Raw genomic sequence first — 23,805 nt, forward strand, 5'->3', positions numbered from 1 at the left:
TAACTCTGGAACGACAATTCAGAATTCCGTCAAAAACGAAAGGGGATCAGGGTTTATCAATATTAAGATTGTGTTGAAATTTGAAAAAAATCCATCGAAGGATATTTGAGCTACAGTAGGACATTCAATGAAATCACGAAATTTTGACGAACAAAGTCCCATAACTCTGGAACGACAATTCAGAATTCCGTCAAAAACGAAAGGGGATCAGGGTTTATCAATATTAAGATTGTGTTAAAATTTGAAGAAAATCTGTCAAAGGATATTTGACGTAGCGTACTACATTAACAGACGGACGGACGGACGCGGGGTATACCATAATACGTCCCGTCATAGACGGGCGTATAAAAATCTAAGAATCGTTACAAAAATGAACAACATACATGTACAGCAAATACAATGTACCTTAATGAATGTAAAAAGAAGCTCAAAATCTGACAAAAAAACTTATATAAATATAAGTTACTGTAAGACTAGAAAGTGCTTCAAAAATCTAGTTTACAAAATAGGTCTAATTTAATCTAAAGAACAATATTTATGGAGATAAAGAAACTTCAGTGAATCTAATGTAAAAATAATAACAAGAGTTCCGCGGTCGGAGATGACCGCATTGAAGCCGGATTTTTTATTTAAATGACAGGAAAGTACCTTTCGTGTTTTTGTCAATGCAATACTTAAATTACTGAAATATTGTTCAAAGGTCAAAATGAAATGTAAGTACTTTTCAAGGCATGAGCAAACCTTGTGTTATGTTTTGAATGCATGCATATACATGAACAACAATAACATTTAAGGTCACAAATATGAACTTGAATTGACAATTAGGAAAGTTTGATCTCAATTTTTTTATTAGCAAATTAGTAACATATTGTTTGAAGTTTCCATCAATTTCATTATCAAATGTACATGGAATAAGAACTTTAACATTTTTACCTACCAAAGTTATAAGAACTTTAACATTTTTACATTCAAGGTCACAGTGACCTTGACCTTAGAATGAATGACCTTGAAATGACCAGTGGTCATCTAAGTGTGCTTGCAAACCTTCATGTCAAGTTTGAAAACTCTATGTCCAAGCATACCAAAGTTATAACAATTTTAACATTTTAACATTTAAGGTCACAGTGACCTTGACCTTCAAATGAATGACATTGAAATGACCAGTGGTCATCTTCTAGTACTGGCCAATCTTTATTTCAAGTTTGAAGACTCTAGGTACAAGCATACCAAAGTTATAACATGAAATAAGAACTTTAACATTTTTACATTCAAGGTCACAGTGACCTTGACCTTCAAATGAATGACCTTGAAATGTCCAGTGGTTACTTACTAGTTCTGGCCAACCTTCATGTCAAGTTTCAAGACTCTAGGTCCAAGCATACCAAAGTTATAACAACTTTAACATTTTTACATTCAAGGTCACAGTGACCTTGACCTTCAAATGAATGACCTTGAAATGACCAGTGGTCATCTGTTAATCCTGGCCAACCTTCATGTCAAGTTTGAAGACTCTAGGTCCAAGCATACCAAAGTTATACCATGAAATAAGAACTTTAACATTTTTACATTCAAGGTCACAGTGACCTTGACCTTCAAATGAATGACCTTGAAATGACCAGTGGTTACTAACTAGTTATGGCCAACCTTCATGTCAAGTTTCAAGACTCTAGGTCCAATCATACCAAAGTTATAACAACTTTAACATTTTTTATATTGAAGGTCACAGTGACCTTGACCTTCAAATGAATGACCTTGAAATGACCAGTGGTCATCTGTTAATCCTGGCCAACCTTCATGTCAAGTTTGAAGACTCTAGGTCCAAGCATACCAAAGTTATACCATGAAATAAGAACTTTAACATTTTTACATTCAAGGTCACAGTGACCTTGACCTTCAAATGAATGACCTTGAAATGACCAGTGGTTACTAACTAGTTATGGCCAACCTTCATGTCAAGTTTCAAGACTCTAGGTCCAAGCATACCAAAGTTATAACAACTTTAACATTTTTTATATTGAAGGTCACAGTGACCTTGACCTTCAAATGAATGACCTTGAAATGACCAGTGGTCATCTGTTAATCCTGGCCAACCTTCATGTCAAGTTTGAAGACTCTAGGTCCAAGCATACCAAAGTTATACCATGAAATAAGAACTTTAACATTTTCGAGCACGCCGCCCGCCCCCCCCGCCCGCCCCCCCCCGCCCCCCCGCCCGCCCGACAACATCAATCTATAAGCCGAGATTTTTTCGAAAAAAATCCGGCTAAAAAATTTACTACAGTTATTGAAATATAATAGTCTTTCTAATTTAGAAAATGCCAAATAAAAATAATCTAAATAATAAGAATAATTTAGAAAATAATGCCAAAATGTCTTGATGCTGGTGTTGAAAATAATTAAGAGTTTAATTATTTCAAAATTCCAACCTTTTTCAAGAGCTGTTAACTTTTCAAGAAAGCATCAAGAGGTGTTTAAATCAGCCAAAACAGCTTATTGTGTACAGTTCAGAAGAGATCAATGGCAGAGTAGTCAATTTTCCCTCAGAACAGTGCATTCATCAATGATCAATAGCTTCCCAAATTCCAGAGCAGAACTAAAAATAGATTACTGAACCAGGTTAAACAAGGGAGATAAATACTGCAGTCTGCAACATCATGTACATGTTGTCTTTCTTTCTGTTATCTCTTAGTTGAAAGGCTTATCATATGTGTAAATGACTATTGAAACCAATCTTCTGACCAAATTTCATGAATAGACAATAAATGTGGCCTCTAGAGAGTGAACAAAGCAAATGTTGACGTTGCACAACGCACGACTGACGGACGTTGTGCTCAGGTGAGCTAAAAAAGCAAGTGTTTAATTTTTTTATTTTTGTTTAGAGGTCACAGTGACCTTTACCGTTGACAAATTGACCCAAAAAAGGCAGGGCCCTCAATCTATTAAATCTGCCGCCGAAATTCGGCGGCAGTCCCCCACCTGAAAAGTATACTTTTTTCCCCTTTTGGAGAGAAAAATCCCCCCCCCAAATTTTTTTTTTTTTTTGAACGATGTGTCTCATGATTATTATACCTCAATTCTATTTCATTTTTATCTTTGCAAACATACTAAATTATGGAAAATGCAATGAATATAGTGCAAACATGTACAAATGTAATAATGAGAGAGTACCGTAAATTTGCGGCCATAAGTCGACCTAAAAACGCTCCCAAAATTGACTTCAAAAGTCAACTCGACTTATGGATGAGGTACTAAATAAAAATAAAAAATAAACATATTTCTGTGCCTTTTTTTTAAAGTAATAAATCTCCAAAGCGGAAGAATAATGACTGTTTACGGTAAGGCCGACTCGTCTTTTACTTAAATGTCCGCCGATAATAAAATACTCATGTTTACATTGGTTTTTAATGCAATAATCTTCGTAATAAGTCCAAATAAAAACATGTAAAAATAACTTCGAAAATATTAAACATTATAAGTAAAAAAAATCCCCCAAAAAGGAAAATGCGAAAATTCCCTCTCCTAAGGGCTGCGGACCCCTTCCCCCAAAGTAGAGTGAGGGCGCTGAAAGGGTATGGTGTGTAGAACCAGCAATTTTTTTGTCCAATTGGGAGAAGTACCCGTACCTGTCCAATTGGGAAAAATTGAGTCGTGAAAACCTGAAAATTGGGGAAAATCGCGTCGTGAAAGCCTCAAAATGGGAAATTGGTGTATTTGATTTTATGCTCACAAATACTTTAAAATTGATAACTAAGTTTTTTCAAGCTGTCAATATTATATTTACCTAGGTTCAGGCCATAGAGCTGCATAGGGAAACTAATTAAATGTTGCATTTTCAATTATTTTTTTTACCTTAAATTGAGAATTTTTTGGACAGCAATTGGGAATTTTGTAGTTTTTTCGTAATTGGGAAAGAGTGCAGTTTACCGGTACTTTATAAAGAAGGAAAAAAATCGCTGGTAGAACTCATCAAGATGCAGCTACATATGAAGTTGCAAAGATGTAGTTGGAAGCACTTCGATTTTAGAGCCAATGTTAAGATTTTAGCACGACGCGGACGGTGGACAAGCTGACTATGACAATACCCCGGGTTTTCTCCGAAAACAGTCGAGCTAATAAAAAAATCAATCATAGATAAAAACTATTATGAAAATGGAAAACGAATTGCAAATGATACATAGTTGTTTTAAGTGTACTGTTAATAACAGTTTTTAGTGACAACAGTATCCAGAATGCAAGTTCAGGGCTTTTCATCAGGAAATTGGGAATAGGCCCTAGCCTTTCAAATTGGGAATTTCATGCACGATAACTGCTCATTTTGGGAAGATTATGTTTTTAAGTTTTTGGAACAGGGTCTTTTTCATTGTGCAGAAGTATTAAAAGACACATTGTGGTGCATTTTTAACCATATTAGAGCTAATTGCTTTCAATTTGGAAGATGCCCAATATGTCTAACTAAAAAAAAAATTTATATATATTTTTTTACAATTTGGGAAATTCCTCTATCAATTTTGGGAAAAAATGACCTTATTTTCAAATGGGAAGTAGCCAAATTTCGGCCTCTGTTATATAAGGGTGAAAAGTCCTGAAGTTTAACAAACATCGGTCCACTATTTTTTTTGAGTATATGGTTCATAAATGCACAAAAGCCAACTTTTACCCAGTGTGGAAGTAATTTTAGTTTAATAGTTGTTGTACATGTAAGTATATAAAGAAACCGGTTTGACTGCTAAAAACCGATGCGTAAGGAAACTTTCATCAAATGCATGCTCGCCAGTACGTTACAATTCATTTTGTGACCAGAGCTGTTAATAAACAATTTATAGTTACAAGCAATCATTGACAGTGTGAATTTATAATAACTTTATCAACTGGAATCAGAATTGCTGAGAATTATCAATTTCAAAAATAAAGAACATTTCTCATCCATATACATGTATATCCCAGAGTTCCCAGCTTTTGGTATGAACAAATTTCCCTGATTTTTCCCTGATGGAAAATAAAAATTCCAGGATCATAATTTTGACCTATTTCTTGTTTTAAACACCCTCAATAAATATATATAGGTGCATCACAGCTACTATATAAACAGAGAGAAAGAAGTAGGTAGTTACTAACACATGTAGTACACTAAGCTACATGTACATGTATACTACAAAGCCACTATAGTCAAACAGATGAATTATTGCTGTTTTAAAAATATGGACTTTTCGACACAAGTACAATATAGGAAAAGTCTGAAGAAACATTTTAGGAACTTTTGTCAATTTCCCTGACTTTTCCCTGACTGGAAAAAATGAAAGTCTTTTTCCAGGTTTTCCCTGATTTCCAGGTTGGCTGGGAACCCTGGATAATACATCAGGTTTTTTTGGGGGTTGTGGGGGATGGGGCCTTAAGCCCTTATGTGGGGGAAATTTTACACGTGATTTTCGACTTTGTGGGAAAAATTGTGCGTTTTTTTTCTTAATTTGGGAAAATGTTAAGAGTCTTACTTTTACTGCAAAATTGGTTAAGAAAAAAAAGTGTTATTTTCTTCCTAGACCATCTTAACTGGGATTGACTATGGCTGACTGTGGCAGACTGAGATCTTCTTGACAGGGACTGACTATTTTCGCGGCGTTTCCCATTTTGGGGGATTTGGTTACTTACTCTCTCATTATTACATTTGTACATGTTTGCTCTATATTCATTGCATTTTTCATAATTTATTACGTTTGACAAGATTAAATTGAAATAGAATTGAGATATTATAATCATGAGACACATCTTTCTACAAAAAAACTTTTTTTTTTTTTTTTTTTTTTTTGGGGGGGGGGGGGAATTTTTTGGTCCAGAAAGGGGAAAAAACCAGCCTAGTTTCGTGGGGTAGGACGCCGATATTCGGCGTCTTATATATAAGGTAAACAAACCATGTACATGAATATGCAAGAATTAACCAAATTGTCAAAAACTAATTGACACATTGTTTTGAGGGAAAAAAACTACTTGTTACAAAAAGCTTGTAAAGAAAACTAATTGACATGAAATCTTATCGGTTGCCATTCTAAGAACTTGAAGGATGACCTTGACCTTGAACTTCTACCACTCAAAATGTGCAGCATCATGAAATACGTATGCATGCAAAATATCCAGATGCTATCTTCAATATTGAAAAAGTTATGGCCACTGTTTAATTTTTTCGGACGGACAGACGTCATATATTTGACATTTGACCTTGAAGGATAACCTTGACCTTCACCTTTCACCACTAAAAATGTTCAGCTTCATGAGATACACATGCATGCCAAATATCAAATTGCTTTCTTCAAATCAATAGTGCAAAAGTTATGGCAAATGTAAAGTTTTTGGACGGACGGACAGAAGCCATCTATTAGACATTTGACCTTGCAGGATGACCTTGACCTTAACCTTTCACCACTCAAATAGGCTTCTCCGTGAGATGCACATGCATGCCAAATATCAAGTTGCTAACTCCAATATTGAAAAAGTTATGGCCAATGTTAAAGTTATCGGACAGACAGACGCCATATATTTGACATTTGACCTTGAAGGATGACCTTGACCTTCACCTTTCACCACTCAAAATGTTCAGCTCCATGAGATACACATGAATGCCAAATATCAAGTTGCTATCTTCAAATCAATAGTGCAAAAGTTATGGCAAATGTTAAAGTTTTTGGACGGATGGACAGAAGCCATTTATTAGACATTTGACCTTGAAGGATGACCTTGACCTTGACCTTTCACCACTCAAAATGTGCAGCTCCATGAGATACACATGCATGCCAAATATCATGTTGCTATCTTCAATATTGCAAAAATTATGGGCAATGTTAAAGTTTTCAGACGGACACACAGACGTCACAGACAGACAGACGAACTGACGGACAGTTCAACTATAATATGCCACCCTACTGGGGCATAAAAATGTCGGGACACTTGACCAAAAAATTGGGACACCTAAGTAAGACATCAATTGTTCAACCTTAAATGCAGTCCATTATTAGTATATAACTTACAAAACATCATTATTTTTGGCCAATACTGACAATAAATCATGTGTTCACGAATTTCATCAGGCCTTTTCCGCTCAATTTTGGGAAAACACCACACTGGAGTTTTGAGAATTTCGCGTCCTGAAAAATCCCATTTTGGGAAAAAAAATAATCACAAAACTGGCTCAATTGGGAACAAGAGATGTGTTTGTCAAAAACACAATGCCCCCTACTGCGCTGCTTTGATTTATTAATTGTTTTTTCAGACATTCCCAAAAGTATTTTGAGTCCACAGGACATTCGGTCCTTTGGACTTAAAAATCTTGCAGGACCGAACTGGGATTCATAGGACCAAAACATCACGTCACCGACTCAAATTTATTGACATAAAGATAATTGGGAAAATGTAATGGAAAATAAGCAACACAACACTGAACACTAACAAATCGCAAAACACTTGCAGTATTCTAAAGAAAAATATTTAAACAAAAAAGTAGTTAAAAACAAAACAATTTCTCAATTTAAAATACAACAAGGGACAAAATTGTCACAAAACCAGGTTTTCATTGTGAAAAAAATCTGATAAAGGGAGAAAACTCAAACTGAACTTTTGAAATGAACAAACAAAATTAACCCCCTTTGTAAGTTTGTTTAAAAAAAATAATCTATTTTTAGTCGTGGCGACCTTGACATTGGAGATATTGACGTGATTCTTTCGTGCGACACACCGTCCCATGATGGTGAACAAATGTGCCAAATGATTTTAAAATCTCACAATGAATGACATAGTTATGGCCAGGACAAGCTCATTTATGGCCATTTTTGACCTTTGAACTCAAAGTGTGACCTTGACCTTGGAGATATCGACGTAATTATTTCGCGAGACACACCGTCCAATGATGGTGAACAAATGTGCAAAATGATTTTAAAATCTGACAATGAACGACATAGTTATGGCCCGGACAAGCTTGTTCCGCCCGCCCGCCAGCCCGCCCGCATTCGCCAATCTAATAACCAGTTTTTTCCTTCGGAAAACCTGGTTAATAAGTGTATACCTGCATGCATATTGCTGTTTAAACAAAAGTTTTCAGATACTGATCAGCAGAGCTCCAGATAAGGTTTTGTGAAATTCTTAACGTTACTACCAGATTTTCAAAAATAATTCTTAACTCTGAAATTTTATCTTTAACATTACTACTAAGTTTTGGAAAATAATTCTTTACTTTTCTAAATGACCTAAAAATAAATAATAATGGTTATTTCATGCAAAAAATCAAAATAAACATACTAGCAACTTAATTTAAAGGAGTTCAACAGTGTCTATTCAGTATTATACAATTTTATTTTTCAAATACCTTCATATGCCCAAACTGTGCTTAGATTGCATGCCTTCGATCAATTTTTACATATTTCACAATTAAAACGGGTCTCCCCTTCAATCTTTTCAACGATTGGCCACAGGCATTGTCCCTTCCACTCGTTCAATGTTTTTTTGTTTAAGTTTGGACCCGTCGTGTCACGTTTTTTTAGCTTTTCCGACTGTTTCGGCAACTGAACATACAACATCGTATAAGATCTTTTCTATAATGTCTTTCTTAACATTCAACTTCGGCTCACTTTGCGTACAATATGTTAAAAGCGTGTTTTTGTACGCTTTGCAGTTTTTTAGGACGCTCTTTCAGGGCTCGGCCGTGAGGGCGACATCTTCGCCCGGGACATAATAATGTCGCCCTTAAATAACATGAAGGAGAAGTTGACTTCGCCTTCTTTTTTACAATTTCGATGTTTTTTTCTCTCAACTTTTTCATCTAAAAATTCTCTATTTTTACATGTCATAAAGTCACCGATGACGCTTGTTATGTTATCAGTTTATTATCACAGCAAAAGATCGACTGCTGTGAAAGCTTATCCAGGCAACTAGCATTCATGGGCATTCACTCCAAACAATAGCGGTTTCGATCAAAAGATCATAGCGAGTGTCATTTCGCCGACAGTTTGGATAGTTCTCTGTTCTGCAAGCCCAATTAGTACACGCCTTGCAGGCGGAGTTAAGCGGTACATTAACATCGATAGTTACCAATGAGAACGCGCGCATTGTGTATACATATGCAATAGTTTACCTAAGCGATGAAATGACGTCGTTATAGACATGTATTTACGCTCAAAAAAGTTTACACGTGCAACACATTCCCAACAGTAAATATGAATACGATTTATTCTAGTATGTTCTACTGTTAACTTGTTTCGTGTTTCAAAACTCTTAAACACTAATTATCCAGTCGATGTGCAATTTATTTTGTCAGACAATAATTCATAACCATATAAACGAAAACTAACAACCCACCCGTGCAAACTGTAGTGCTAATTTCCATAGTTTTATCTACCGTATCCATACGTAAACAACTTTATTTTATATCCCGCAACCTCTTTGCGCGTGCTGTAAGTTGTCTAATGATAACGTGATAATTGATTGACCATTCGATAATTACATGTTTTTGGCAGACGGCACGGTTAAAGAAAGTCGGAAAAATTATTTAAGAAAAACAAAATTGGTCAAAGGTCTATTAATTACGTAGATCCACTACTGTAAAAGTCCAGCGAGTTTTGTCAATTTGTTAATCCACCGATAATTACGAGTAACACCCATCTTATATAAACTGGAATCACAGTTCATGTTTATACTAACAAGTCCTAATACTACACAATAGACATTGAGAAAACACATTTCCTCGATTAGATATAAATTATCCGAGTAGAATAAAATTGGTACGTCATGACTCATGACCTTCGACATTGCACATGGCAGAGGTATTGTAACATTAAACCCGCATTCAATTCAAAGCTGGCCTGTTTTTGGGCGCCGCCATTGTTTTTTGACAGATAGACTGTACACGCCGCTTTTATTGGAAAAAATGGGCTTTGTTAAACAAACCCGATAACCATTTTATATAAGCACTGAAAAGATCTTTAATACGCGAAAAGAACTCAATAAAAATCGATACTAACTGATGTAAAAATAATATTTGTAACTTGATTTTGTAATTCTTAATGGTACGACAAGATTGTAAAATAAATACGTAACGGACTTGAAAATAATTCGTAATTACCAAAATACGACCCTTATTTGGAGCTCTGGATCAGGGCTTTTTTCCTTCTTTAGCAGGGACCTTATAAAGACCCCTTCGCCACAAGAGAAAGGCGCCTTCCACCAACTTAATGTCTTTAAAATCAAATCATGCATATTTCCCAAAATGTAAAGTTCACCTTGGATTTTTTTCCCACTTTCTTAGTTTTGCGGATATTCCCCCCCCCCCCCCCCCCCCCAAACTTGAAGGCAAGGCCTTTTGCTAACATTAAGAAAAAAGCATTGCTGATAGTGAAATGACTGTCAGTGACTGAAAGTCGGTGAAGAGTGTAAAAAAATTATTTTTACACACAAAAAAAACATTTATATTTGTTAGGAATCAATGAAGTACCTAAAACAACAGAACACATGTGGGATATCAAAAACATACGTAAACAGACTAAGTTTTAAAAGCAAAAAGCAATAACCAGTATAACGAAAATTTCATTGACAACTTATTAATTTCCTGGTCGCAAAATTATATTACAACTTAGAATTTTACTACACAAAGTCAATAAATTGGCCACAAAGATAAACAAATCAATGAAAATGCACTGTAAAGCGCCAATATGAACCAGAACAAACTGCTTATGCCCGGATTACAACGATCTGAGTTGCAGAACTTATTTTCGTACAACCGTAAACACTTTTGACATATTTACTCGGAAGTGTTTTTTGCGCATGTGCAGGAACATTTCATGAATGTTAACAAAAATAAGACACAATTTTTACTGCTCATATTTCTTTTAAGCTTTCTTTTATTTTCAGATTTAAATTAAATGAAATAAATAAATTTCTGCTGTTTTATTATTTACCGGACATTTGCGCCGGCAACATAGCATTTTCAATTGGACCTGTCTTAAAAACGTCGGTCAGGTCCGAAGGTCCGGCACTTTTGGGAATGTCTGATTTTTTTATCATTTGGCAGGTAAAGATAATTATCTCCCTTTGAAGCTTATGACTTCCCTTGGATTTGTTTTTTTGAACTTGAAGGATGACCTTGACCTTTCACCACTCAAAATGTGCAGCTCCATGAGATACACGTTCATGCCAAATATCAAGTTGCTATCTGAAAGGACATAGAAGTTATGAGCATTTTTTGAAACCTAAACACAGAAACCTAAACGCAAAGTGTGACGGAAAGACTGATGTATGGACGGTCCGATCACTATATGCCCTCCTTCGGGGACATAAAAATAATCGCATGTAAATAGTGTTTCTTATATTTCAAAGAAGTTGTTAACTGTTAAATAACAAATAACAAATCTGCCTCTTGTGGGGATGAGATCACTTCAACTGGCTGCTGAAATGAAAGCATTTCACTGCCTAAAAGCTGGTATTATTTATAAGACACTACTGCACAAACAAATAGTTACCTTTTACATGTATATTGGGCATAATGCATGCATGTTAAAGATTTTAGGACTGCTTTAATGCCTTAAAATAAGAAGAATATCAAAGTTATTTTATAACACAATTACTAACAAATGAATTGATCTACATGTATAATCAATTTCAGATAAAAAAAAATGTTATGTCACATCTTGTTGTTGAATTTTGGAAATCATTTTTAACAATCTTTATTATTAGAAATTTATCTGTGTATTCTTATACTTACCTAACCCGATGTTGTTTGTTTTTCTTTTTGCTTGTTGAAAAGGAACAAAATTGTTGGCGTATTTTTCGAATCATTTTTTTATATATCTTGTCCACGTAATATTTGCTGTTGTGAGACGCCATTTTGATGATCAAGGATTACCTGCACAGTGCGGGCTGTATAAATCGATACGAAGGCTAAAAACAAGTGGGTTTTTCCCAATGTTTAGTTTGCGGATTAAGGTAACGATATTTTGCACATTTTTTAGCGGCCGAAAAAATAAACTTTGCAATCGTTGCAAGTTGGATTTTTTTTCAATTGGGCAATAAAACACAACCAGATTTGCATTGGGAATAGGGCCGATATTTGGACCGTGGCACAGGGCGGAAAAGGCCTGTAAATTATAATATAACAATCATGAACACAAACATTTTCTATGTTCCGCAAGAACACACACATGTGCACTATGCAGATGACTCCATAAAGCAAAATGTGAGTATTCATTAATAATTTTGTAAATTCTTACTACATGTATAGCCTTGAAACTTGTCTGAAAATAGGCTATGGAATTCCATATTTCGCATAATTTTATAACCGGAAATGAGGTCCTACAATATTATAATTATTTCCAGATTTTCCAAATTATTATCAGAAAAATCCGAGGACCGACAGTATTTGGCCATTTGGAAAGACTGTGAATGCCTGATAAATTCAAAAAATTGCTGATATGGTGTCAAAAACGATGGTGAACTCCATTTATAGATATGGTTTGTTTAAAAGGGGATATAAAGGGATTACCGATGGTAAATTTAAGCAAAACAGAACTTGAATAGCTTATTTTACTGTTAACTTATAGAATGCATGTTGTATTTTCCAAATGTGTCTCTTATCGGGACACATATCCCAACTAGCAGGTCTGCCCAGCCAAGATCAGGACGTCTGACAAGTATGCAAATGACAATCAAATTAATAACATTATAAAGTTAGAAGGGAAAGCATGTGTCTGTTATATACACAATCAACACATTTTTATTACAAAAAAATGCAGATATGCAGCTTATATGGGGCTCTGTGGAAGCACTTTGATTTTAAGAGCAAAATGTCAAGGTTTTAGCATGAGGCAGATGGCGGACAACACAACAAGCTGGCCATGACAATACTTTGGGTTTTCTCCGAAAACAGCCGAGCTAAAAAATCACCTTAAGTCCTAAGAATTTTAATGATTGTAACATGCAGCCATTCATAGACATTTACGTTTGCTGAAGTTATAATCAATTAAGACTTATCTTTGTGATTTGCAATATTAACAAAAGAGGATGTCACCTTTTATGTACCAGTCCCCTTATGTACCACCCCTTTATGTACCACTATCTGACCCTTTATGTACCATATATATAATATGTAGAGACTAGATGGTTTAATATGAAGGTGTGTTAATAATGAAATGTATTTTGTGACATATTATTTATGAATTTAGACTAATATGCCAGCTTGTGTGTCAGTGACTGTCTTAGTATAATTTATTAGCCCCAGTAGTAATAAATGATTCTTATTCTTACCTGAAATGACAATCTTTACGAAATCTGGGACAGATATGAGAATGAGGATGAGTACACCACCTCGAGGCTCTGAGGAAGTCAAACAACCTGGTTGGAACAGGACCTATTCCGGCCAACATTGAAGGCCACGGCGAGGATGAAGAGTAAAGGTGAAGAGTAAAGAAGTGTGACATGTACTATGTATATTGGAGTGTTTGTACTGTTGGTGAATAAATAAATAAAATGTTCTTTGCTTCCCATGTGCTATGATGTATGTTTGTTTTTGTCCTGTTGTTTAAAGAAAAAATAAAATAAACTCCCTTATTTTATGAACTTTTTATTTGTTATTTTTTGTACTATGATGTATGCTTGTATTTGTACTGTTTGCCAATAAATAAAATAAAAAAAAACTCTATGTAAAATTAAATAAAAGTATAAATGTTGTTGTTAATTGGTCTAATTATTTGAGGAATGTGTCACTTGTGAAGAAGGACCCATTTGGTTTGGGATGTTTACTCAAAAAACATGACATTTCACACCTGGCATAGGTGAGGAATTTAGAGCTGTTGAGCACCAGACAGTGTCATTAGTCTTCATTAGAGATACTGTTACCAGTGCATAAGGTTCATTTCATTTTAGCTTTATCATTTTATTTTTATTATTGGAAATAAAACATTTTATAAATGTGACAAAAAATTCAATTATAATTCTTATTGAGTTTTTTTTAATTATGTACATGTAATTTAGATTAAGTTACTGAGTTTTATTTAACTTTTTTTTTGGTTCTTAACATAACATGAATTGCAATAACAAAATAGATATAACATATAATTCAGCACTATTTTACTTAGTAAGAACTGAGTTACTAAGTAAATCAGTTTTATTGAACTTTTTTTTCCTAATTGTCAAAACTTTTTTGATAGCAAGAAATAAATTATTCAGTACCATGAATTGCAATGTTATAGTAGACAATATTTTATTATCTCAAATTTGACTCGATCAACACGGTATCCGGAGAAGCGCCCCCCCCCCCCCCCGGAGAACTGCCCCCCCGGAGAACTGCCCCCTTATTTTAAAGGTGGCGGAGAGGTGCCCCCCCATCAAATCGGTAGGGGCCGAGAACTGCCCCCCTGTCAGAATTTAGTAGGCGGATATCTGCCCCCCATCAAATCTGTCGGGGCGGAGAACTGCCCCCCCCCCCCGGTGTCATATTAGTTATTAGTTACGTAGTGAAAACAATACTTAAGGGTAATTTTACGTTATCGCCGTACACATTTTATCCGGTAACAATTTAATTTCAGTACAAGTATATTACCATTTATCGAACTAAATAACACAAATTGTCTAGAGGCATGTGATAATACTGTTTAAGGCCCTTGGTACGCATCTGCACCACTCACTATACATGAATGCCATGTAAAAGTCGTGTTTTAATAAGAGCGCGAAACATAGTCGAGATCCACACAGGAAACGCGTGCGTGTTAATACTGGCCATGTGTCGCAACTAAATATAGACGTGCAACTCAGTACTTATTGAGAAAAAGTTACATCGGAATTAAAGGGGCCTTTTCACAGATTTTGGCATTTTTTTAACTTATTCATTAAATGCTTTATATTGATAAATGTAAACATTGGATCGTAAAAGCTCCAGTAAAAAATCAAGAAAAAAATTAAAAAAAGGAAAAGAACATTGCCCGGAGCAGGTTACGAACCAGTGACCCCTGGAGTCCTGCCAGAGTCCTGAAGTAAAAACGCTTTAGCCTACTGAGCTATTCCGCCGAGTACACATGTTTGACGTATTTTATACCTTATATAAGCAATCTTCGTAGTTTCACAAAATTTAACGACAAAAACAGAACTCTCCAAATTATTCAATCGTTTCGCGTTGCAACGCTTTATATTTTTTAGGTTTTAAAATCGTCAAAAGATGCATATAATGGCTATATTAGAGCATGGTTAATGTTCAGTATAACTGTTTCCTCACAAATATCATAACTAAAACGAAAACTTACGAATCTGAAACAACTTTTTTCAATTTTGTCAATTTACCAAAGCGTGAAAAGATCTCTTTAATTTACATTATAAAGATAGTATTGACCCATGGAAAAAAAACGTAAATTTACGTATAAAAAAGTAAATTAATAGGCAAAGCAAAGGCAATTATTTAGCTGACTTGAAGAAAAAAGTGAAGTGAAGTCGAATTCATAATCAATTTATTTATGTTGTTTAGTAAATTCATGTGACATACAAAATAACATACATAAATACACACATTACGGCAACAGTTTGCATTTTGAGCAGATCATGTCGACATGCCAAACAAACAAAATCGGTAACAGTTGCTTTAATTAGCAGCTAATAAGGCAGGCAGAGAACTTGTTACCGTTAACGATAAGCACCGCGATCTTTTAATTGGTAGACCGGACCGACCTTAATTGTTAAGAACTTGTTAGCTTTGAATAAAGCCGCATATTGAATAAAGCCGCATATTGAATAAAGCCGCATACAGGTTTATTATATTGAACCGTCCAAATCCGTAATTGGCGAAAACAAACAAATAAATTATTGTTTTCAGCTTGCATAAGGATGGATTAAATTGCATGCTAATTGTTTGTTTTAATTAAGGGGAAAATATCAAATAATTCAGCCGCGAAAACTTTTTATTAGCAAAAAGTGATTTGTTTTTCTTTGTTCACATAGATGAAAATCACGTGATTATCAAGATGGCGACGTCCATGCCGAGGCAGGTATTTTTTTTGCAGTTTTATAACTTTTATTACTTGTACAACTTTATATTATTTTTGAAATTTCACTCAATTTCCAGACATAATAGCAAGAAAGTTACTGGCGTTATTGTCATTTTAATACTCGCTTTATATATCGCCGCGAAACTTCTTTAATTAGGGGGCACTTCTCCGGGTCATCAATTCTGACAGGGGGGCAGTTCTCCGCCCCTTATTAATCAGCAGGGGGGGCAGTTCTCCGCCCTATAAAAAACAGTGAGGGGGCAGTTCTCCGCCCAGTGAAAAATCTTTGGGGGGGGGGCAGTTCTCCGGGGGGGCACTTCTCCTAGAGCCGATCAACACTTATCAATGCCAATTCACACTGCTATGAATGATTCAATCATACATGCCATACGTCCCGGATTGTCCGGGACAGTCCCGGAAATGAAGAACTTGTCCCGCTGTCCCGGAAATCTGTCAAATGTCCCGGAATTTACAAAATCCATATATACATGTACCTTATCTTAGGCTTAACTGCACCTCGAATCTGTGTATATCTGCAGCATCTCCATGAAAATGCCTACCCGAATAGGCAGACTACGCTACGTCTCAAAATAGATCAATTAACAGGGGTCCTGTTATCATATCGATTGTCTTACGTGAACTCGCAATCAAACCGAAAAGGCGGCATTGTTTAATGTGGTTGTTAATTGACTTTAATCTACTACGTCATTATTTCCCGCTGCGTAAGGGCAAAGGATAGTTGTTCACACATCTAAAGTCCAACATCTCTGAGTAAAAAATTAATGTGTGACTGTCCGGATTTTAAGTTGACAATCTACCTGTACTGTTTTGTTTGTATTTGTTTTATTGTGATTGGTTGTATGTATTGTGAATTGATTTGAGTTGACGATCTAACGGTACTGTATTGTTGTAATTTTTATTATATAAATGTTATAAATTAATAAAGGCGTATCAACCACTGCGCGTTACACACCGGTCTTAATAACAATAACGCAGTGACATCACCATCTATGTTTAGAACGCTTACACTGAAAACACGTGGCTTGTATCTAGTAACGGAAGTAGTAATGTTTAATTTGACGTTAATAGATCAAGTGTATTTCGGATAGGCTTTCAAACTTTTGCAATTAACGATGCAAAACATTAAAAACCGTACCAAAATGCATATGTCTATAAATATCGCTACATTTTATACATGTCCCGGAAAATCGGCAAAAGTCCCGGACAATTTAACTCAATGTCCCGGAATTGGTCTGAAAAATTATGGCATGTATGATTCAATGAATGGACAACACCTTCATAATATATAGGTGGTACATAAATTCTCAAAGTGGTACATAAAGGGAATGGTACATAAAGGGTCACACCCAACAAAAGATAACAATCCACGAAAATTTGGGTTATTTGGGCTTGTTTTATAATTAAAAACAATCTTATTGATGGCCAAAAAATAAACCGCGTGTCTGATGACGTAATTTTTCAAGATGGCCGCAAGTTTCATTTAAAAATCATAAATGATAACAAGATACGACATGTAAAACAAAATTTGTAATTGCAATTCTCGTGAAAAGGTAAACATGTTTTAATAGAATTGAAAGACACATTTTGGTAAGCTGCATTTCAATAACTACCAGTACCGCGAGTGAACAAATGCGCAGCACAGATTCAAATCAGCTCTGTGATATAGTTTTTCAATTTCACAATCAAATTCCTCGATTTAACAAATGAGCAATGCATTGCATATTTCTGTCTAGGATGTTAATCAATAAACAAAGTACACATTCATTACCTGCAAGGATTTATCTTAAACACATATAATAATTGTTATTGTTTTGTTACAAATCAATAATTATTGACAAGGAAGTTCATTTGCATATTTCTATGGTCAAAACGGTCATGACTTGAAACGGGTTTTAAGAGCTTTATCATAATTATATTCTGGTTCCCGAATTTTTTCATCAATAATAATTAGTTGGCGAACTGATAAAGTAAGCAAGTTTGACTTGACATGTTGCTGTGAACGATTCTCGACATAATAATATTAAATATTTGATGATAAATATAATTCAATAACATATAAAAAGTATCATTTGTCTTGATATAACTATACTATTTCATGCAAATTGCATGCAATAACAGGTCGCAGTGGTGTAGTGGATATGGTGTCCGTCTAGCGATCGGAAGTTCACCTGTTCGATCCCAATGTGGGAGCGTTCTCTAGATTTCCCCATAGACATCAAATACTGGTTCTAGTCCCAGGAAACGGACTCCAGAGCGTTTCAAATAAGCCTTAGGCTTTACATGCAATTAAGCTAAAATATATAGGTTTAAACGAAACTAAATTAATACTCCAATGTTATCTGCCATATAATAGTAATAATAATAATATAATAATTATAATCATAATTATAATCAACATCATTATCATCATCATCATCATCATCATCATCATCATCATCATCATCATCATCATCATCATCATCATCATCATCATCCTCCTCCTCCTCCTCCTCCTCCTCATCATCCTCATCCTCCTCCTCCTCCTCCTCCTCATCATCATCATCATCATCATCATCATCATCATCATCATCATCATCATCATCATCATCATCATCATCATTATCATCATCATTATCATCATCATTATCATCATCATCATCATCATCATCATCATCGTCGTTGTCGTCGTCGTCGTCGTTATCATCATCATCGTCGTCGTCGTTGTCGTCGTTATCATCATCATCATCATCATCGTCGTCGTCGTAATCATCATTATCAACATCATCATCATCATGATCATCATCATCATTGTCGTCGTAATCATCATCATCATTATTATTATTACTATTATTTATAAAATGTATAGTTTATAATTATGATAATTCTTAATTAATAATTGTATAATTTGTTAATTTTATGAATATAATTTATCGATTTCCAAGTGTTGATTTATAGCAATTAATCATGTGTATATGCTACTTTTTATTCGTACATGTCATTTAATAACATGAGTTGGATGTTTTTTTTTAATGTACTAAATTGTGACAACCTGTGATGAGCTTGGTCATCTCCCAAAAGATTCCACTTCTGGCTCTATCTCGGGACAAGACCATGATCTGAAAGAAACTTCAGTTTATAAACAGCACTATTGCAGTACTTTTAAAACGAGGGACTTATTAAAAAAAATAATTGAATGTGTTTCACTTTTCCAGTATAAATGTGAGAGTAAATTTCATTCAGTTTCCTAGAACTGTGACAATAATGATAATACTAGTGAACTATATCAAAAGGGGGAGATGAACTTTAACATAAAAGCAATAAGAAATCAATCCTTAGTTCCTTCTGCAAGCAAACTTTATAATAGTTAACATAACTAATAAGAAGAAACTGAGCATTAAAATCCCTTTGTCTATACATATTTAATTGGAGTTTATCAAGCTAGCAGTCGGATTAAATAGTATTATATGCGAGGAAATGCAATTCAATACTATAGTTATACAAAAAATCTTGTATATAAATTTCGTGTAAGAAATAATTTAAAGTTTTAATTGATTTTCTATGCTAAAATGACATTTGTACCATCAAGATGACAAAATAATTATTTCTGCTTGAAAAAGACCTGCTTTATTCAATAACATGTATGTTATTTGTTATATGTTCTATGATGGAATTACAGTAATGTAATACTTTTGTCTTATGATAATTAAAGTGACAAAAATGGTGTACACAGAGCTGAATGCTCAACCCAGCTCTTGTTAATCGCAAATTGCTGTCCCTGTGGAATGGGCAACACAAAAATTATTTATTTTGTGTCTTGGTCATGATTAATGCCATACATTGGGTCTGGCTATTGGAAAACATGCAAATTCAAAACTAAAGTTTGACCTGAACCATGATCCCAGATCTTGTTTTGTAAAGTCACAAACTGACATGCTTTTTTACGAAGGTAAATTGCAAACATTTATCAAATGGTTTTATTCAAATTTGTGGTTTGAACTGACACATGAAGGTCTTCCTAAGCGGATTTTTTAAATTAAAATGCTGTTGAGATTATGCATCTCGATTTAAGAAAAATGTTATCATAATAGCAAGTCTAAACACTCATCTGGTAATGAGTGTGGTCATGTCTTTCTGTTCGATGTGACATAATGTAGTAGCATACTTTCATAATGTTATTACATGAATTTGTAATTAATATTTTAAAAGTTATATCTATATTACATTTGAAAGCCTAAAATTTAACAACACTTTAAAATTTGATTTTAATTTAAAAATGCTTTTTTGGTGTTAAGCTAACCTTAATATTTCATTATTTGAAGGTAATATTCATATACATTTTTAAATCCGGTATTTGTTTATTTTTGGTAGAAAAAAATGCATTTCAGTAATTTCTGTTTTGTATGGGAGCGGCCGTATTTACAGTTATACAAAATGTCGCGCAATAAACGTACCAGAGATTGATTTATGCATATATATCATCTTATCTTCCAGAGTTCAGCGAAGTTCGCAGTTTGAATGAAATTCCAAGTTGTCTGTCTGTTCTATGATCTGATTTTCTTATATCTAATCAGGGCACCGCCCTTTAAAAGGAGGCACATTGGTTTTACAAGATGGCGGCAAATTGACAGCTGAGTTCCGTCGTGGACGAAACAATCTTACAGTTTTACTGTTAGAGACTTTAAATAAATAGAACGCGGAGTTACTACTGTATTCGTTTTGTTGAATCATATTATCAGTTATATCCATGGGCTGGAATGGAGATTATATTTTTTTCAGGTAAACTGATAAGATATAAAACCATTTTATTTTTAATGTGGATACTTACCAATCCGGAAGTAAGCTTTTGTAACACTTAACCGTGATTCGGGAAAAAGCCCGCCGCGTAGCGTTGACCGCTTTATGCATATGGAAATTTAGACATAACAATAGACGAGGGATGCATCTCAAAATTTTTCGTCACGCGACATATATTTTCGTGATGCTATTTATGACCTTAAAAAATAAAAAAACACTTTGACATATGCTAAATCGCTAAATATTCTCGCATTATATGTTTTTCTCCGCTACATATAGACCGTTCCAGAATTAAGTCATTACCCAATTATCTCCCCTAAATATTCATATTGTTTCCTTTTACCCGGTCTTCAGTGGGTATAAGCCATACTGGTTCACTGCAGATAGTGACAGTCTTTACCAAACATAACATTTGGTAAACATAACCCGTCTAAAATGTATTGCCCGAATCTCCGATTTCTTTCGAATTTATTTGCTTTGGTCTTTTCGATATCTTATTGTTATTATTATCCTGACAAATCACAAACGCTTGTTAATTTTTTTTATTTGTTTTACACATTATAGTTGGCATCTGTATTATCGCAGTATTCTCGCGGTATTTAAATAACGACACCCTACTGTTTACTTGTCAGAATTCGTGACGCGTTTTCCATTCGCTCTCAAAAAGCAGTGTTACGTGTGATCGATCATGAGCAATATTCTGGTAAGTTGTGGTTGTTATCCATCAGAAACACATTTTTTTCACAAAATTAAACGATATTCCGATTAAACTTTTAGCCTTTTAGCTTATTTTAAACGTATTTACACATCGTCTGCTCGCACTTTGCCGATACCCCGAAAGGTTACATATCACTATATAAAGTTTAAGCCCAAAACCACAAAATCTAATACCGTTGGATTTTCGTACCCGAATCTTTCGTAACAAATCTTCCAGATTCGAAATAAAAAACAACAGGACTTTTATAAATTGTCAGCATGATTTATCAAATGTTAAGATATTTGTTGGTTTTCCGTTTTTAGAAGCTATTTGCCAAGGTAAGAGCCGGGCATCACACAAGCCACTCTATCAAGCAAAACTGACAGTTTTGGTTTCCAGAAATCAACAAAGGAGGGATTCCTGAACTATCAAAGTTTCCAAACTATACACACATTTATTAGCTGTGGTGATCTTATTTATTGGTGCTGTTGGTTTACTTTGATGGAACACGTGTGAACTTTTATAGAACTTTGGAAAGTCTCTATCTGTCTATCTATAAACAAAAATCAGCTATTGCAGTATAAGATCAGATGTGCAAACATTGTCAAAGGGTTGTTAAATTAACAACTTAAGTCAATTATGCCGAAGAAATAAGGAGATTCCCATGCAAATTAAGTCGGTATATCGACAAGTGTGTGCCAATAAATGTCAAACTAGTAATGCAAAACTTACCACAAGTATGTAAAAGCACTAACCCGTTGTGATCATTTTTTGTAAGATAGTGTAATTCTAAACAGTAGCAAAAAGCTTGTTTAGTAAATGCATAATGCCATTAATATGATTTCCTTTCTATTGTGTAATTAATAAATTGGTTGTTACTTGTTGTTCCATGATAAATGTTTTATGCGCTAGTACAAAACCAGCATTGTTAAATTTGTAAAAGGTAATACAAGGTTACTTTATTGATTCCACCGTTTTTCAAAAGATAATATCTTTTGTAATTTCATATACGTAAATATTCTTGTAAGTTGATGACAGTGTTTTAGTATTACTTATTGTGTAACTATTATTTTATTATTTTATGTTCAAATTATAGGATGTGAACTTCATGTTTTTTATCTCCACACAATACCACATACCTTTTTATATATGTATATATATATATACTTACATCATTTACATGCTTCTGCTAGCGGCTTAGCCAAGATAGACAATGACTGACATATAAATAAGCTCATATGATTACTGAGAATCTATGTTTTATTGTATGTGTTATTTGAATGTTTAATTAAAAAAAATATGGATGTTTATTTGCATTCAAATTGTAACTATACAGCTACAAACTAAATATATGCAGTTTAGACTGTGATTTATGAATTGCTACAAAATGAATATATTTTTTTTAGTGGCGACACAATTTTGAAAACTTTTTGTCAATAGTTTGCGAAAGAAAATTAGAACCCAGCTGTCATTCTGTTCCACATAATTATAGATTGATAATAAAAAAATCCGGTCAATCAAAATTGATTTGACACATCACATTATTTTGAATATGTTAAATCATTGTATGCTAAAATAAACTGCTTAAGCAAACTTAAGTTGAATTTAGACATTTAATGAAACAAACTGTTTCCTGGGTAGGACCAGTACTTAGTGTCTTTAGGGTGATATTAAGAACGCCCGCACTTCAGGGATCAATACAGAGACCTCCCAGTGACTAAGCAGACCCCATATCCACTATACCGCAGCCACCGAACCAGCTTTAAATTCACGCGGCTAGAAACACACACAATTAAAAGATGCTTGATCTTAAAGCTAGAAACATGCGACTCGTTTGAAGATTGAATTTTTCGGAAACAATAATGATACTTTGAACACAATAATGTCCATATATTTATTAAAAATACATGGTTATCAAAAATGCTTTTGCCCGTAAATTAGGTAGCACTTAGATAATCATATTATCATTAAGTCAAACTGTTTTAATGTGTAAGCTATACACTGATGCATTTTACAAATTAAAATATTGTTATATGTCAGGTATTTCTCAGTATACAGCCACACAGGTTCAGGTGTCTTCGGGTTTGTATCAACAATCAGTTTTTAAGCACTGCCGTCTCCAAAAAACACCTTTCAGCACCTGATTACTTTGTAGATTCATAAAAGTAGCTTTTAGTGCATATATTGTATGTAGGTTTGGTTGACACGATATACCCCAGATCGAGTATTTAATTGCAATAAATTCATTGTAAATCCCTGTGGAGTGTTCTTAAATTTCCGTTGAATCAACGTATCAAATATGCTGATTTTATTATT

General features: G+C 34.3%; 1 protein-coding gene across 5 annotated transcripts in view; it reads right to left on the reverse strand.

The window, feature by feature from the left end:
- The window catches only part of LOC127861965 (flagellar attachment zone protein 1-like), a 34,686-nt gene extending 16,780 nt beyond the window's left edge, over positions 1–17,906 (reverse strand). For 3 of the 5 annotated variants that reach the window (XM_052400759.1, XM_052400756.1, XM_052400760.1), the window contains exon 1: positions 17,788–17,906. The gene's annotated coding sequence lies outside the window, so the exon portion shown is untranslated. Of the gene's footprint in view, positions 1–17,635; positions 17,685–17,787 lie in introns of those variants that run through there. The other 2 variants (XM_052400758.1, XM_052400757.1) reach the window with 2 other exon arrangements.
- Positions 17,907–23,805: the final 5,899 nt, after the last annotated feature.

This window comes from Dreissena polymorpha, chromosome 16 (assembly GCF_020536995.1).
Source record: "Dreissena polymorpha isolate Duluth1 chromosome 16, UMN_Dpol_1.0, whole genome shotgun sequence".
Classification (NCBI taxonomy): Eukaryota; Metazoa; Mollusca; class Bivalvia; order Myida; family Dreissenidae; genus Dreissena; species Dreissena polymorpha.